The following is a 19,463-nucleotide window of genomic DNA, read 5'->3' on the forward strand; positions in this document are numbered from 1 at the left end:
ACTCACAAAAGCTTCTATGAACCGAGCTTTCAAACTAAGAAATAAGAAGAGAGAATTGTTTTTTCTTAAGGGAAGAGATAGTTTTTGAAGGAAGGAAATGCCTTCCTATTTATAGAGTCTTCCCTGCCACCGCTGTGCTGCTTGTTTGCACCGCTCAGCAGCTGACCAAACCCTTCAGCATGGGTTTGGTCACTTGGTCACCTCCTTAAGCTTGACTCACTAAGGCTAGTTGTTAGCTATGGGACCAAATATGGTGAGCTACTCCTGAAAAGCCTATGGTGGGCTACTTGAAGTGAGGTCATGCATGACTTTATGGTTTCTTGATGGCTAAGTTAATTCTGGGTGCACACCGATGAGCACACATGTGGCACCGCTAAGCTGCGTGCTTGAGCAACTTTGACCGTGCTGACTGAGACGTGGCTTGGTTCTTGCTGACCTGGTCAGGTATCTGGTTCACCGTTGAGCACACATGTGGCACCGCTGAGCTGCCTGCTTGAGCAGCTTGGGCGTGTGCCAGGCTTGTGCCTGACCGTGCCAAGCTTCTGTTCTGATCGTGTCAGGCTTTGTCTGGTGCTAGGCTGAGCGGTCAAGAAGGTCCACTAAGCTGCCTGCTTGAGAAACTTGGTCTGTGCCAGGTTGGTTTGATTGAGCCAGGTTAGGTCTGACCGTGCTAGGCTGGTGTCCAGGTTAGCTCATCGTAGCTTGGTCCACGCTAAGCTGCCTGCTTAAGCACCTTGAGTTTGACTTCTTTTTCTTCTTGGACCATGAGTCTTTATTCTCTTTTCTTTTTCTTTCTAAATCCTACAAAACACATTAAAGAGAAATACAAACACAAATATACAAGATTGTGATATTTTATCCGAAAAGTATTGTTTTCAAGTTGGTTTTTCTCTATTATGCTTAAGATAAGTGCCATAAAAGTGTATGAAATTTAGGTATTTTTGGCACTTATCACTCGCTCTTAACAATGTAATTGTTAGCACTTATTACTTTGGTTATAATGAATTTCTTGTACAAACTCTCAAGAATCTAATATAATTTTTTCTTTCTTACGAAGTTTACATCCTTGAGGTAAGATATCTCCAATGAAGGAGTTTTATAGGTTTTATTGAAGAGAATGGGTTTGAGAAAGTTGAAATTGAAGAAAGATGAAACCTTGGTAGAAAGGTTATCATTGGACTCTCTCCCAAGTGAGAGTTGGCGCTCAAACGATAAAAAATTAGCCAATCTTCTTGGAGACCTCTCGCCCAGGCGAGAGCTGTCGCTCAAGCGACACAGGCAAGCAAAATTACTAGGACCTCTCGCCCAAGTGAGACTAGTCGTTCAAGTGGAAAAAGCAAGCAAAAATTATTGAAGACCTCTCGCTCAAGTGAGACCTATCGCTCAAGCGACAAAAGCACGCCAAGCTTTTTGGAGACCTCTCACCCAAGCGAGAGTTGTTGCTCAAGCGAGGGCTCTGATAATCTATTATACCTAATGCTAATCGATTATCTCTAGTTACAGTTATTCGATTAATTTTCATCCATGGATGACCACAACATTACTCCACACATAGACAAAACTTAAACGATATGGCTTAAGAAACCACCCATACTTAATCCAAACAAACAAACAATTGATTAAGTACAAGATTTCTTAATACCCAAGACAACTCCAAACTTTTGAGGTAGTTTAGGAGATCAGGATATCATATTTTGACACCACTATGTCACGATGTATTCTCCATCACCTTAGGTTGTCGAGTGAGTGATTCCCTTTAAGTGTGAATGAGTAGGTTGTCCAACTTCGGAAGTAAATACAAAAACAAATTAATGGATTTGTGAGTTAAATTTTATGCATGATAACCCTAAGAAAAAGACATCTTTTAACCTATCATGGTCTCAATCACTTTCATCCATCTGATTCAAGATTAAATATTCTTGATCTACCCCTTATCATCGAAAGTCTTGTTTAAGAAAACAATCCCCTTTAATCTTAATACTTTAACAAAGTTTGTATTTTTAACTTTAACCCAAATTAATACTTTCATGAAGACTTTTTAAGCATATTCACCACTTTTGGTAAGTTTCTTACCAAAAATCAACACTTAATATCAAGATCTCTTAAGTTAAACTTACCACTTTAAAGTAAGATAACTCAAGTGGATTCAATAAAACTCTATGATCATCTCAACACATTTCATTGTATTAGTAACCACAAGGGTTGCTAGTGTTGATCATATAACCAAGAACAACATATCAAAAGTTAACATTGTAAATCAAGATTTCTTAAGTTAAACTTACCACTTTAAAGTAAGATAACTAAAGTAGATCAAATAAAACTCTATGGTCATCTCAACACAGTTCATTCTATTAGTAACCACAAGGGTTGTTAGTGTGGATCACATAACCAAAAACAACATATCAAAAGTTAACACTTTAAATCAAGATTTCTTAAGTTAAACTTACCACTTAAAAGTAAGCTTATCTTAACAACGTCCCCACTTTAACTAGTTTACCATCCAAGACTTCATAACACTTTAAGTTTATAAAGTCAAGACTTTGCTAAGTCATCTTTTATCCCAAGTTATTACTTGAACCTGGAAATCAAAGGATAACCTTTACTAATTAAACCCTTAACACATAATACTTTAAAACAACACTTTTTCAACAAAAAACTCATCATTTTTCTTAATATGATTCATAACTTCACTAATGTGCCCAAAGGGTGTCATCCAATAACATTTTATTCTCGGTAATCACATGGTTTTTTAATGTTGATAACACATCCATTAAACATACTAACAACACTACTTTAATACTTTCAAATACACTTAAACTCATAAACATTTTGGATTTCAAAAATATAAAATAAACTTTTCCTAGACACATATAGGCCACGACTTTTAGACCAAATGACAAGGAAAAAGTTTTGGTTTTTCAACTTATCATTAAACACATTAAAGGTTCCTTTGATATACAAATCACCACCTTTAAAACACATTCAAAGTGGATTTCCAAAATCATGGTGATGTAAGGAGATGACAAGTGATTTTTGGGGATTGTGTAAAAAATTGTACTTTTGCTTCTTCAACAAGCAAGCTTGACTAATGGATGGTGATGTGACTAATGCGATGAAACATCGTGATTAAAACCATGTCCGAGTCTTATTGGCTAAAACACGGTCGAAGATTAAAAATCTCCCAATTTAGGGTTACATTTAGAACGTCGAAGCCAATGGCACAATCAGAATTCTAAGTTATAATACTAAAAAATCACCTTTGGGCCGAATTTATGGTGAATTTGGGCCCGAATGAGGCTCAAAGACTTTCAGCCTCAGAAAATTACAAAAATAAACAATAAATTAGAATATCACAATACAAGACTAAAATTGAACTGAGGTTTAGCCTAAATCAATACCGATTAATTTCTAAAATTAATCGCTTTTTAATTAAATAATTTAAAAAACGTGCATAGAAAATCACGGTGTTACAAACTCATCATAAAGAAAACCCCTACACACAAAGACCACATATAATACGCATCTAACCGAGCATAACACCCGTGGGGCCAAACACCCCTTCACCGAGGCCATAATGTCCTACCCTTTACCTAATCACTTAGCCCGCTGATCGAGGCCGTACCCGATGTAAATTATATAACAATTAAGAATTGTAGTACTAGGAAATTACTCCTAGGTCGTTTCCCAAGGATTATCTTTCAAGCAAAGATTCAAACACCTTATACTCACACACATAAGGAGTTTTTTTTTGTTGGGTGGTATGAACATAAATGAAATTTAGAAACAATAGTTTAAAAATGTAAGAAAATGGTTAAATCCCTTTGGTTCGTTTGTTCACAACTCAATCCTCAGTTTCAAAAGATAAATTTCAGATTCCAACCATCATCTTCCTAATTTGCATAACAAATCCACACAAACTAAGTGTTCAGGCACTAGAGAGTAAATCAACTAAATGAAGATAAACTCACAAACCAGTTTCCAAACAATAGGATTAAGCAACCACATTCAGAAATAGGATAGAGAAATCAATAGTAAAGAAACCGAAAATGCATTAATAACAAAACTTCAAAAGTTGTGATACATTATGAAAAGAATTTAGTCTACAAGTTTAGCCTTCCATGGAAATGGAAGCAAAACCAAAATGAAATGAATAAAAAGTGAAAATCGAAATGCAATGAAGAAACCCTAGCCAAAAAGAGGGAAAAACAAAATTGTAAAATGAGTGAATGTAAAGTGTTAGATGGAATTCGGTTTCCCCTCTCTAAGTAAATAGTTAAAACCAAAATGGGCCCTAAACAATGATCCCAAAAAAAATTACAATTAAAAACTCCTAAAATACAATCTTCACTTCAACACATATCTTTGCCTTTTGTAATACCCAATATGTCCTTGATGCCAAATATGATATGAAAATGATAATAGATTTAATTAGGCTAAATAATCCTATATTAACTCATTATAGGAATATTAGTCCAATAAAGTCTAAAACACTAAACCATGTCAAACAAAGTCAATTAGGTACCAATAAATATTAATCATGCTAAATTAAGGTTATGAATAATGTGTAATATATTGCTCATCAAATACCCCCACACTTAACCTTTGCACTCGTGGGCAAAATCAAGAAATATGGCTATGCTAAATGATATGCACCAAAGTGAGTTATGCAAGAAGATCACAAAAACTAGGAAAATGAAACACCTAAGAAAATCACATCACAATGAAATCTAGGAAATGCAATGAAATGGGAAAAATCAAATACACAAGAGTGAAAGAATCAAATCAAGATATCCATGAACATCATCTAATGAATTCAAGTATGCCAAGAAACCAATCAAACCAAGAGGCGAGTCACAACAATGATAGAGCCTCACAATATATGCTCTCCAAAGTGTTTACACTTATGTGTGTTAGGTTGCAAATGTTTACACTCAAAGCACTTCATGAAAAAAAATACAACCGTAGACTTGACAAGCCTCTAACATCATCATCATAAGCACATGCACATAAAGATCAAAATGACTTTTCAAGATTTTAATGAGGCTAATAACAAGGTAGGATAAATATGGGATATGTAGCTAAAATCAAATGGAATAGAGGAGCAATACAGAATAAGTAAAAAGTAAGTAAAAATCAACCCCAACATAAGACCAAATCTCTAATTCCAATCCTCCTTGCCTTACTCAACCTTTTATTCAGTTTTTTTTTCTTTTCTTTTTGTTATTTTTCTTTTTCTTTTTCATTTTTTTAGGAACACTTATGTACACAATTGTATCAACCATTAAGCCATAACCAAGAATCCACAAGATTTGAAGAACAATGCACCTTTTCTTACTTAATACCCATTCCTAAAACAATTCTAAAGCTCCAAAATTCCCTAACGTTGGGACAATCATGGTTTTTTACTTATAAGCTTGTAATGAGCTAAATAACAAGGAAATAGGTAAATACTAAATAGGCTCAAAGGGGCTATCATAGGATAAATTTATTCAAGGTAGGCTTTTATGGCTAAGTGGCTTATTCAAAAGAAATGCCTAAATCACTTCAATATGTGCATGTGAATATCAAGTATAAACAAGAAACAAATTAAGTTCTAGAGTGCAAGTAATCAAGAGTGCAATCACACAAGAAAGAATATTAGATGACATACAACAATCCGTCCACAATTAAGGCTCAAATTTTCACAAGTAACAAGTTTATCACAATGGTTTCAACCTCTCAATTCTAAAAAGCAACTTGACACACAAAAATGCATGGATTCACACCATAAGATATCATGATTTAAGTGAAAGAAAGTATGAGAGAAAATGTCCAAACCTAAGAAAAACCTAAAAATCAAAGAAAAGCATGCATCAACCTTACCTACGACCTACAATAGTCTCCCCCACACTTAAACTATACATTGTCCCAATGTAGCATAATCAAAATATACAGACATACATACTAATTAATTGAATTGGAAAAGTGCAATAAAAAGTAGAGAAGAAGAGAAAGAAAAACTCTCTGATTCATGGAGGGAGGAAAGCAAGTTCAACCAATGAGTTCTCCTCAACAATTTCATCCACTAAGGAAGGATTTGTGAGGAAGAGCTTGAGTCATGCCCGTTAACCTTGAAACTCTTATCTGTGGATTCACTTTTGATTTCTACAGCACCATAAGGAAACACATTAGTAACAACAAAAGTACCAATCCACCTAGAACGAAGCTTACCACTCATGAGTCCAAGCCTAGAGGTGTACAACAACACTTTTTGGCCAACTAAAATTTTCTTTCTAGAAATCAAGTTATCATGGAATATTTTGGTCTTCTGTTTGTAGAACTTAGAGTTCTGATAGGCTTCTAAGCAGATCTCATCGAGTTCATTCAATTGGAGCTTTCTTTATTCACCAGCTTGATCAAGAGCCAAGTTACAATTCACAACCCAATATGCACGATGCTCTATCTCTACAGGAAGATGAAATGCTTTACCAAAGACAACCTGATAAGGGGACATCCCTATGGGTGTCTTGTAAGCGGTCCTATGTGCCTAAAGAGCATCCTCAAGTCTATTGCTCCAATCCTTTCTGTTAGGCTACACCATCTTCTGCGAAATCCTCTTTATCTCTCTATTTGAAATCTCAGCTTGCCCATTACATTGCGGGTGATAAGGTGTGGAAACTCTATGGACAACCCCATAATTCTTGAGCTTAACTTGCATGGATCTATTGCATAAGTGGGTGCCTTGGTCACTAACAATGGCTTTGGGTATACCAAACCGACAAAAAATGTGAGACCTAACAAAATCCATAACAACCCGAGCATCATTAGTCCTGTAGCCTTAACTTCCGCCCATTTAGAAACATAATCAACAAAAAGCAGAATATAATAAAGGCCAAAAGAAACAAGAAAGGGACTCATGAAATCAATACCCCAGACATCAAACACCTCACAAAATAATATAGGTTGTTGGGGCATCTCTTGTCTCCAAGAAATAGTACCACCTACTCTCTAACACTGCTCAAAGTGCTACAAATCCTCCACACATCTTTGAAGATGGCGGGCCAATAAAATCCAGAGTCAAGCACCTTTCGTGTTGTCCTTTGGGTATCAAGATGGCCACCCATTGCACAAGAATAACAAAATTGAAGGACTGACTCAATCTCATGATCTGGAATGCATTTTCTACTAACCTGGTCAGTACACAATCTCCACAAATAGGAGTCATCCCAAACATAATATTTAGCATCACTCTTGAGTTTGTCATTTTGAGCTCTAGATGCAAGTGGAGGAAAAACAGATGCAACCAAATAATTAATAATGTTAGCAAACCAAGGGGTGAAGAAAGAAACAGAAATATTCAGAAGCTGTTCATTAGGAAAATCATATCTAATAGGCATCATATCAACAACTCCCTCAATCCTGCTCATGTGGTCAGCCACCAAATTTTGTGCTCCACTCCTATCACGGATCTCCAAATCAAACTCTTGGAGTAAGAACATCCATCTAATCAGCCTTGGTTTGGAATCAGCTTTCTTCAATAGGAACTTCAAAGCTGCATGGTCAGTGAAAACAACATATCTAGAACCAAGAAAATTGGACCTAAACTTATCCAAAGCAAATACAATAGCTAAAAGCTCTTTTTCAGTTGTGGTGTAATTTGCTTGTGCAACATGTAAAGTTCTGGAAGCATAATAAATCACCCTAGGCAGTTTGTCCACTTTTTGAGCAAGGACAACCCCCAATTCATAATTAGAAGCATCACGCATCAGCTCGAAAGGGACTGTCCAATCAGGTGCCTGGATAATGGGAGTTGTGGTCAAGGCTCCCTTGAGGCAATCAAATGCCTCCATACATCTCTCATCATAATCAAAGACCACCTCCTTTCGCAACAGGTTGGATAATGGAAGAGCCTTCTTGCTGAAATCTTTAATGAACATGCGATAGTAACCTGCATGACCAAGAAAAGAATGGACCTGTCGCACGCAAGAGGGGTAAGGAAATTGTGAAATAACATCTATCTTGGAAGGATCTACCCCAATTCCCTTATTTGAGATCACATGCCTATTAAAAGAGTTTTTTAGCGTGTTGTGAGCCAATTTCTGATTGATTTATTTAGTGACTGGTTTATTTTTTGCTCGCCATCTCGACTTTGTTGGAAAGAATTTGTATTGTCGACATAATGGTTTCAAGAATATTCCATTTGATCGAAAACTTAGCTTTATTGAATTATTAACAACTTCATACCATATCAGTTTTGTGGAATAAATTCCAACACCGGTTTATTGGTATGAATTTAGAAAATTAACATAAGTGATAATGAGTGATATTTATTTCCATTTTCTTTTATTAACCAAACTACTTCCTTATGGAAGGTTGGTAAAGAATAAATGAATAAAGAAATAAATTGTTAATTGCAAAATTTAAATGACAGAAATTAAATGTTAGTTGCACAAATGTAAATGAGAAAAGTAAAAGTTAGTAGTTAGATCACTCATTATGACTGTGTATTTTTCCTTTTCACAAAGATACAATTTATGAATTAAATTGCACTTTGATTCAAGGTTTCTTTCTTTGTCAACAAATAAAATTTATTTGATAACACTTTACTATTTTACATTTGTATCTCTTTCAAGATTCAATTGTAGTATAGTATAAGGTTATATCGACCCACAAAGAATTGTCTAATAGAACATTATTATAAACATGTTAAATTACTAATAAAGATTGAATATATTTTTGGTTTGGTTTTGTTTATGAAATTTTTAGCATTCTAACAAGTAAGTATAAACAACTAATATGCACAAATTCTTGAGGAGAAAATTTAGTTTGAATGATGAAAATATTTCTTAACATGTTTCTATGAAAAATGTTTCTGAAAGTTTTGTGCTATACTTTGGTTGTTGCAAACATCAATTCATAAAATTTCCCCCAGTCCCCTGGAGAGAAAATATGATTTCCAAACCTTGTAAAATACACTAATCAATAGAAAAATGTCATTCGACAAAATAAGTTGTCACGCCTTATTTCAGACTTGATAAACATTGATTAGCCTTGATTACAAGTTGCTTAAAATGGATGCTTTGATTTGGAAAATGAACTAAGGTGTACTCGTACTTTTTAGTTCATTTGTCAAAACTTTAAAAAGAAGTATTTTGGATCTTGAAATCAAGTTTTAGGTGATCAAGCTAAAACCATATTAACCACTTTCTAAAGAATTGAAATTGCCGAAGTAAGAACTTAAACATAATGGAATAAGAAGTTACAAAAAATATTAGTGAGCCAAAATTCAACTATAATTTAGGAGCATTAGCCATCTTAATCCAAGGATTTTAGACACTTTACTACGCACAAATGAGATTGCAAAATGAATTTTTGAATCTCATTTAATTACTCCTTCTCCTCTTGAATTAAGGAGAAATTACAAATAAAATTACCTAAGCTACTTTGGAGTAGAAATCCTCCAAGAAATTACAAAGAAGAAAGTGTAGAAGAAGAGAAACATTCGGATGAAGTGTTGAAGTGTATGGATTGTATGAATGTGTTGAATGGAATGTGGTTTGAATGGAATGTATGAATGGAATTGTTTTAATGAAATGTATGAATGAAATGTGTTTTTTTCAAGCCTTGAAGTGCCTCCTACTTATAGGAGTTTCAGGACCTCGCTAAGCTGCTCTCTACCACCGCCAAGCTGTTGACCAAACCCTTCAGCATGGGTTTGGTCACTTGGCCAAGGAGCTTAGTCACCTGCTTGGGGCTGAGTCACCCAAGCTATGGTGAGCTACTTGGCCTAACTATTGTGAGCTATTCTAAAAAGCCTAATGAGGCTACTTAGAGTGAGGTCATGCATGAGGTAAGCATTCTTGGGTGTCAAGCCAACTTGGCCAAACTTGCTGAGTGCACACCGCCAAGCTCTTATGTGGCATCTCTGAACTACCTGCTTGAGTAGCTTTGACCGCGCCTAATGTTAATGTGGCTTGGTGCTTGTGAAGCTGATCATATGTGTGGTTCCAAGCTAGACGCTCCAAGTGCCACACTAAGCTGCTCAATGAGCACTTAGTACGTGCCATGTGTGTGGTGGCTCGTGCCAAGCTTGTGTTCTAACCGTGCCTAGTTGAGTCTCACCGTGCCAAGTTGGTGTCCAGGTCACGCTTGGTGTGAATTTGGTCCAAGCTAAGCTGCTTAGTAAGCAGCTTCATGTTGACTTCATACTTTCCACATAGACCAAGTTTTTTTGAGTCATGCTTAAGGCTAAGCATACACCTTGCCACCCCAAGCTTAAGCATGTCATGTATAGATCATTTTGACCTTTTTTGAGCACTTTGCTTGCACTTAAATGTTTAATCTCTTTTCTACCTAAATCCTACAAAATAAAGTAGAAAGGAAATACACAAAACATATATACAAGATTGTGATATTTTATCCAAAAAGTGTTGAATTAAGTTGGTCTTCTCAATTTTGCCAAGGATAAGTGCCATAAAAAGTGTATGAAATTTAGGCATTTTTGGCACTTATCAACTTCCCCAACTTAAGACTTTGTTTGTCCTTAAACACATGGTAAATCACATCTAAATTCAAGGCTTGGCTAATTCTTCAAGATATGATTGACATGATTTCAAATATGCTTAAGCATGATCAAAAGTGTATGCTTAAGATTTTTTAGGATTAGTGATTGTTTTTACACATAATGCTTTGAACATAAAATGTATGTTTTTGTTCATAAAAAGTGTGTAACAATTTACCTAAGCAAATAATTTTCAATCAAAAAGTGTTTTTGCATACAAGTTCAAAATTTGGAACTTTTTTCAAAGGGATAAGTGTTTCACTCATTTTTTCAACCATTTGGTTGTAGTAATTTGAACTTGTTCTTTGTCTCACCTATTCCCTTAAATCTCATATTCAATCAAAGATCACTAAGGTCTAGTTTTCAGTGGTAATGAGGCTTGGTTTGGATAATCATGGTTTTTCTATATAATCAAATTAAGTTCAAGTAAAAAGAAAGCATTTTGTAAAATTTTCTCAATGAAGCACTTCACTCTACTTTTTTCCATAATTTTATTCTCCAACCTCTTAGCTTTTGAACCTTGGCTCTTTTTGGCTTTTCTTTGTATTTCTCAATCTCTTTTTGTTTTTCACTTTCTTTTACAATTTTTGTTGTGCTTGTATAGATATGAGAAAAAAAATTGTTTTTCTTTTTAAGAAGCCAAGTCCACCAAATTCTCCCCAACTTGATTCTTTCAAACACCCTTTTAAAAAATATTACTTCTTTTTTTTATAACATTGTTTTCAATTTTAGTTTTATGGGATAATTTGAAAAAAATGTTTTACTTAATTTGCCTTAAATGGGTTTATCAAAGGATAATCCTAATTTTTGGTTAGACTTTTTGGCCATTTGGTTCAACTACAGAAATAACATGTCTTGACCATTTCCTATCAATCTTATGCAATTAAGAGATTTAAAGACTCAAACAAGTTTAATTAGACAAATCAGATGGTGATTTAAACTTTGATCCTCACGTGTTTGGCTCACTTCCTCACTTGGCTTAGATTTATACTTCTTAATTTAAAAATTGTTTACAAAGATTATGTTACACAAATTTAAATTCCGTTTGCAAAAAAATTCAATTTATGACATTATGTGATGTTTTCACAAAAAGTTTAGCATATATCTCAATTTTCTCAATAAAAGCTTAAGTCAAAACATGCTTAGCAATTTCTAATCATGCAATCATGCCATAATATTTTCATTTAGCCACTTTGATTTCGGTTTCAAAAAAAAAAAGTGAGTTTATGGACAAATTACTTTTTTAAATAACTGTACAATCTTATAAACAATATTAACTTTCTTTAAAATTTTTACATATGCATTAAACCATGTTCCACCTCTTGAAATGATGGCTTGTCCTCAATCCAACGGAAAAATTGGGTTTAAGGAGATGTTTGATGCATATGAATTTTTTTAAAGAATAACATATTACTTTTAAACACACAACTTAATTTAAAATCATAAATTAAAAAGAAATTTAAAAACTAACCAACTACTGGGTTTCCTCCCAACAACCACTCGTTTAACGTCAATAACTTGACGCATATTTTTAGCCTGTAGAGGTTTTAGTCTTGTTCTACATTGATGATGGATCCTGGTCCATTACCAAGATATGGTTTTAACCTCTATCCATTGACTATCCAAGTTCTCTTGGACTCAGCATCTGCAAGCTCAATTTCCCATATTCTTTATATTTTAATTACTAATGGTCCCAACCATTTTGTTTTGAATTTTCCTGGAAGCAATTTGAGTCTTGAATTGAAAAGAAGCACCTTTTGTCTTTTGAAAAGGTTTTTCATTCAGCTTTTGGAGTCATGGTACTTCTTCATTTTTTCCTTATAAAGTTTGAAAGATTCGTAGGATTGGAACCTCATTTCTTCGAGTTGATGTAATTGATTCTTTCTTTTTGTGTCTGCATCATTTAAATCAAAATTTAAGTGCCCAATAGGCTTTATGCTCCAATTCAATTGGTAAGAGACAAATTTACCATAAACCAATTGGTATGAAGTTTAACGTATTGCTGATTGTAAAGTAGTTCGATAAGCCCATAAAGTATCATCCAACTTTTGTGACTAATCTTTTTGACGAAGAGACGGTTTTTTCCAAAATTCTTTTTAGTTTGCGGTTGGATACTTCAGCTTGCCCATTTGTTTGTGGGTGATAATATGATGCTACTTTATGTTTAACACTATAAAATTCCAAAACTTTTCCTAATATGGAATTTACAAAATGTGAACCACCATCACTTATAAGTACTCTTGGTGTTCCAAAACGACAAAAAACAGTATTTTTCAAAAAAATTATAATTGTTTTGCCATCCGCTTTTGGAGTTGCTATTGCTTCTACCCACTTAGAAACATAGTCAAATGCCACCGAGATGTATTCGTTTGAGTAAGATTGTGGGAAAGGTCCCATGAAATCAATGCCATAATAGTCAAAAATTTCGATTTCTAAAATAGTTTGAAGGGGCATTTCATTTCATTTCCCAATTCCACCAGTTCTTTGGCAGGCATCACATTTTTGAACAAATTATCGGACATCTTTAAATAAGGTAGGCAAGAAAAAACCAGGTTGGAGAACTTTGGCAGCATTTCGTTCTCCATTATAGTGCCCCTCATATGCTAAACCATGGCAATGCCATAATATTTTCCGGGCTTCATTAGAATCAACACATCTCCTTATAATGCTATCGGTCCCTTCTTTGAACAAGTAAGGTTCATCCCAAACATAATGGTTAACTTGTTTAAGAAAAAAATTTCGTTGCTGATAGTTAAGATTTTCAGGAATAATTCCCGATGCTTTGTAATTTGCAATATCAACAAACCATGGTTGTTCTGCCAAAAGAAATAGCTTTGCATATGGAAATTCCTAGACTATTTCCTTTTCTTCATTCATGACTTCTTTGTTGATTAATCATGACAAATGATCTGTCACTTGATTTTCTTTTCCGCTTTTGTCACGAATTTCTATGTCAAATTCTTGTAAAAGTAGCACCCATCGAATTAACTGTGGCTTGGAGTCGGGTTTCTTTAGAAGATATTTGATTGCGGCATGGTGATTGTAAACAATAAAATTGGCCCCAATCAAATAACTTCTAAAATTTTCCAAAGCAAATATTAGGGCTAGTAACTCTTTTTCAATGGTTGCATAATTAACTTGTGTTTCATTTAAAACCTTACTAGCATAGTGTATTGCATGAAAAAAATTGTTCCATTTTCTGTCTAAAAACTGCACCAACTACATAATCACTTGCATCACATATTAATTCAAAAGGTAGATCCTAATTTGGTGTAGTTATGATAGAAGCAGTTACCAAGCTATATTTTAATTTATTGAATGCTTCTAAACAAGAATTATAAAAATCAGAATCTTTAAGAAGTAAATTGCAAAGGGGCTTAGCTGTTTTCGAGAAGTCTTTGATAAATCTGCGATAGAACCCAACGTGTCCTAGAAAGCTCCTTAGTCCTTTGACGTTAGTTTGTGGAGGCAGCTTTTCTATCACTTCTATCTTTGTTTTATCGACTTCCATTCATTTTGCTGAAATTTTGTGCCCTAATATAATTCCTTATGTGACCATGAAATGACACGTTTCCCAATTTAGCACCAAGATTGTTTGCATGCATCTTTCTAACACTGTATCCAGGTTTTTAGGGCATAAATAAAATGAATCCCTAAATACTGAAAAAGTCATCCATGAAAACCTCGATGCATTTTTCCATCAAGTCTGCGAAAATAGCCAGCAATCATCTTTGAAAAATGGCAAGAGCATTACATAATCCGAACGATGGGATTAGCAGCGGTCTTTCAACCCAGTATAGCTCGTGATTCGCCTGCAAGCTTCATTCTCGAGGAGCGGGGCCAATTAAGTAAAGGCCCTCGAGACTGGAATCAAGCATGTTGGTGATGAATTGAGGGAACTGAACTATATGTGTGTTAGGCAAAGCAGTTCTGGTCCTCCATTCGTTGGGCTCTTCGTGACCCTATCAGGCGGCTTGCCACTAATACAATACCCAACAACAACAAAAGAAAGAAAGAAAGTACACCTTTACGCCCTTCTACTGCTTTTTCTGAACGCAATTACTAGCTTACTGTCCACTTTCCTTCCCTACTTCACCGCCCTGGTCCTCGATGTATCAATGCCTTTCTTTACTTGATGAGCGGATAGGCACTTCTTATATATTTATATTTGTGTCGAGGTACTTTGGATTCGGCTTGTTACCGCATCGCTCGCGTCGCCAAGCTTGCCTCTTGGGTAGGGGCACACAGGTTGCTAAGCATTACATCCACGGGAAAACCTCCGAGAGAGTCCGTTTGGCAGCAAAACATAGCGAGTGGAGTCAGTAGGATGAGGCGGCCAGAAGAGACTGAGCCCGAACGAAGCCAATCACATTGAGTTGTAAATTGAGAAAGTTAACCTTCAGTGCACTTAAAATATCAAGTCAGAGTTGAAGCTGAGCGTTCACCTTAGCGGCACCTCTGACCTCAGATGCATGTGTTAAGCATATAACTAGCGAGCGAACCATACTTCGGATATCGCTCGGAGCAAGGCCAGTCGCTGGATTAAGACTAACAAACCGACCGACCATTCCTTATCAAATCAAACCCAGCAAGAGACGTCACTACGTACCTCGGCCTCAGTGCGTCCTACTTGTCTCGTTCGTCTTTTAAACAAGAGACATCACTACGTACCTCGGCCTGAGTGCGTCCTACTTGTCTTGTTCGTCTTTTAACCCTGCTATGCATCCCTACTCCTTCAACCGATTGACCCAGTCATCCGAGGTAAGGAGTTACCTCTGGGATCGTTGGGAATGACCTCCTTTTCAAATGAGGCCATATCCATTCGACTAAACAACTCGTTGTTTTCGTCGAAATAATACCTAACTCTTGGGTACCACAATACACCTAAGAATGAGGGTCTTTTACTTTCTTCTGTTACCTTTTGGTACCATGAATTAAGTTCAAAAGGCAAGGAACGTAGTAACTCGACTGTAAGGAGTGGACCGAAAAGTACTCTTCGTACCTCTCCATTTTATTGACCTCACTGAAACCGGTTTAGCTAGTTTTATCAACACCCTGATGAGGTCCTTTATGTATGGACCCCAAAGGAGGGCACCCTCAGGTGTCAAACCAAAAGGAACTATCGGTTTACAAGACCGGTACGCCAGGTTGGCTCTAGCATAAGGAGTCATCTCACAAAACATAACATAAAGAAAGCGTTTTGCGGGACTCGCAGAGCAGAGTAGATATGCCTGAGAGGTATCCGTAATCGCTGCAGCGACTAGGACATTGGCTTAACAGGCCACCTTAGCCTTAGGGCAACCAAATCGAAAACCTTCCAGACAAGGCCGAACCGGACCAACTGAGAGTCGGTCGATTCAACCTGCCATTTCCGGTTCACGAATGGTGCGTCTAAGAGATCCTGGATGGTTACGCCTGGAGATACTGCAACCATGTAGTACCACTTGACGTAGTTAAGCCATTGTCGGACCCACGACCTTAAGGTTGTGTACTCCGTGAACTCACGACTACCATCAGTGACGATAACCTCGTCAGGATAAAGGCGCAGGTCCTTTGGAGCCATTTCCCTGCAGAGAAAACAAGGATTCCTGACTCTAACAAGTAAGCAACTAAACTACCTTTAGGAATATAATTTCCATTCTTTGAAATCCCCCTCCTCTTCCCTCTGCGAGCTACCAGATCTAATGCACCATTCTTTGACCTATTACGAACAATTTCGATGTACCAGATTGTCTTGTCTTTCATCAATCTTCGGCAGGAGTTTGATGCGGGGATTCCCAGCTTTAGTGGGCATCGCCCTATACTTAGCGAAAGAACTTTATTTCGCCCTTCCTTGATCAATCACTTTCAAGCTGTTACTTCTTGCTCTTCCACGATATAGACTCCAATGACAATGAAATCTTTATTTCCAGTGATGGATTCCCTGTCCAGCGCATCTCCTGCCCAATCTGCATCGGAGTCTCCTGTCATCTGAAGGGAACTGGAAGATGGGAAAAGAAGACCTTTTCCAGGTGAACCCTTAAGATATCTGAGGATTCTGTATGCAACATCTAGATGTATCGTTCTTGGTTTCTGCATGAATTGACTCACGACTCCAACAACATAGGCAATGTCGGCTCGATCATCTTTATATTGGCAGGAGGAGGTAAAGCATGTGTGGGTAGGGGAATGGTAGTGACATTGGAACGCTTTGCCCTTGGTGGCTCAATTTTCCCTGAATTAAGAAGGTCTTGGATGTCATGTTTCAGCCTTAAACATCGGTCAGTCTTTTGGCCATTTGTCTAGAGGTACTTGCAGTAGGCATGGGCTTTGTACCTAGAAGGAAGAGGATCTGGTGATGGAGATGGGGGAAGAGGTGTGAGTACACCATGCTTTTGAAGCCTTTCCAAGGTGCGGGTGAGAGTTATGCCTAACGGAGTTAAATTTATGGGTGTCTTTGGCTTTCCGTCAGACAAGACATTGACTTCACTGTTCTTGCTTCTTCCTCCCAGGGCTATCTTCTTTCCTTTTGGATCTGCCCTTTTGACCTGTGATCCATGAGTCCCATTGTAGATTTCAATACGGGTGGTTCAATCAATCATAAGTGGTCATCGCTTGGAAATCGAAATAGTCATGGTATTGCCTACTCATCTTACTGATCATTATACGAACTTCTGCCCTTTCTGGGGGGAGATGATCAGCACATATCTATTTATTTATATTTTCGAAGAATTGATTCTTTCCCACCTTCTGCCTCCTGCTTTACTTTCTGACTGCGCCGCTTTAATAGAATGCCAATGCTTTTCCCCTATAAGAGAAAGCCGGAGAAAGCCCTCGTTTAGAGATTCTGGTATTCGTAAGTCAGCCGACTACTAGTCAAGGTCTTTGTTTTTCAAGAGATTTATCATTCAATTGATTACCGCTAATATCATAAGAAAGATAATAACTAATTCTGCATTGAATCCTTCGTACGGGCTCTGGTTCCCCGTAGCCACCGTGGACCCTCTCTTGGTTAGGGCCTTCCACCTTCTAGTTGACTACAAGACTTTGATTTAAGGCCTGTAATTGTGGACACAAGGCTAGGGCGAGAAGGTTGGCACAAAAAAAAAGAGCAGGACCGATACAATTAATTAAATGACTTGGTCTATACCTTACAGGAAATAGCTTAAAGTGCACTAGCGGTGCTGCTTCTGTCTTTTCTCAGTTAGGCGAAGCAGGGGAAGAGAGTTGGATTGCACCGAAACGAAAGCAATGCGCTCCCAAGGGCATTGCTTGGGCTCTTCCTTGGGAAAGAAAGCTCCCACATCCTCTGCTGTCTCGCATCCATCGGGATGAGTCTTGCGTCTGTCTTCTCTTCGTAAACTACCTGTCCTCTCAAAAGCAAGTAAGCCAACTACCTTCTTTAAGGAGTGAATCACATAAGCTAGAAAGAATCTTCCTGATGCTCCCATGTCCGAATCCGTACTTTTCTAACTCTAGCTGCTGTAGTAGCAGGCACGTATCGAAGGAGAAGAGGAGGAAAAAAGACAAGCAAGACAGGTGCGGAGCGGGGCCAAGAAAGTAAGTAAAGGAGGTAAAGGCATTCTTTAAGAAATTACCAGGTCCTTATATAGTGTCAAACCCTGCCCTAAGGCAAGGAAGTGACATTTCCTTGTCTTAGGGCAGACGTAATTATTTCGTTTACTTGTTTTCAGTGAGAGAATCTTTCCTTTATCCGTCTAGGCCAGGTGCATGACTTTCCCCAAGGCATATTAATGATTGCCCGCTGTAACCCTCTCGGCATAGGCCGGGCCGCTTGAGAGCTTCGGTACATCTCTTTCATTCCCATAATTATTTCGTTTACTTATTTTCAGTGAGAGAATGTTTCCTTTATCCGTCTAGGCCAGGTGCATGACTTTACCCAAGGCATATTAATGATTGCCCGCTGTAACCCTCTCGGCATAGGGCAGGCCGCTTGAGAGCTTCAGTACATCTCTTTCATTCCCGGCCGGTGAGACTCTTCTGGAACTGTTGGATTAGTAGCTTTTATCTCCGTAAGAACACATTTCCCCATATTAGACGCGCGAAGATGAGTAAGACTTCAAGTTCCGTTATTACCGGGTGCAAGGCTGAGAAAGAAATTAATTGAAACCCGAATCAAGATCAATGCGTGAAAGAGCAAAGGATTCTACATCACAGGGTCAGGCCCCAGGAGATGAGACTCTCCGTTCTTTAATCAGATAAGGATGCTTTCCATGAATTGCTCCAGCTCTGGTGCACACCAGTTCTCTCTATAAAGATAATGTTCACTGGAAAGCAAAGACCAGCTAAGAAAAGAGTGAGCTAATCAAGGTCGGGGCGGGTCTCCTCGGCGGGAATACCAGTCCGAAAATAAAGAGAGATCAATCACTTTGGCAAGAAGAGTGAGCGAACAAGTCTGCTTTCTTCTCCATTGATGTCGAATTCCAGTTTTTTGACCTCTGACTAAAAGGAGACAGCTAAGAGCTAGGGGCGGTGAAAGCTTTTTCCAGGAACGCTATTTTCCGGCCTGGGACAGTTGGTTGATTGGATAAGAGGGGAGATCCGCGAAGGGAGTATCAAAAAATAAAGTAATAGGCAAAAATAAGGCTATTAAAAATAATCAGACTAGCTTTCCGTACTGACAAAGACTCTTTTACCACTACTATGTATTAATATATAACAAAAAAAGAAGGAAGAGAACGAAAGGAGAAGAGAAGTCCACTTCCGGGACGGAGCCCTACATAAATTTAAGCATCAGGAACAAGCAAAGATGCCACCGGTTAAGAGTTGGAGATTGTGCTTCATATTATTTATGTATTATCCATTCATTCGGACTTCGAACAAGCCTTAGGTTGAATCCCAAAATGGGAGAGTAGGGATTCAAAGACAGTTTTAAGCAGCTTTTGTTAGGTATCAGTGGTTACAATACACCTAGAAGGGGGGG

This window comes from Lupinus angustifolius, chromosome LG14 (assembly GCF_001865875.1).
Source record: "Lupinus angustifolius cultivar Tanjil chromosome LG14, LupAngTanjil_v1.0, whole genome shotgun sequence".
NCBI lineage: Eukaryota > Viridiplantae > Streptophyta > Magnoliopsida > Fabales > Fabaceae > Lupinus > Lupinus angustifolius.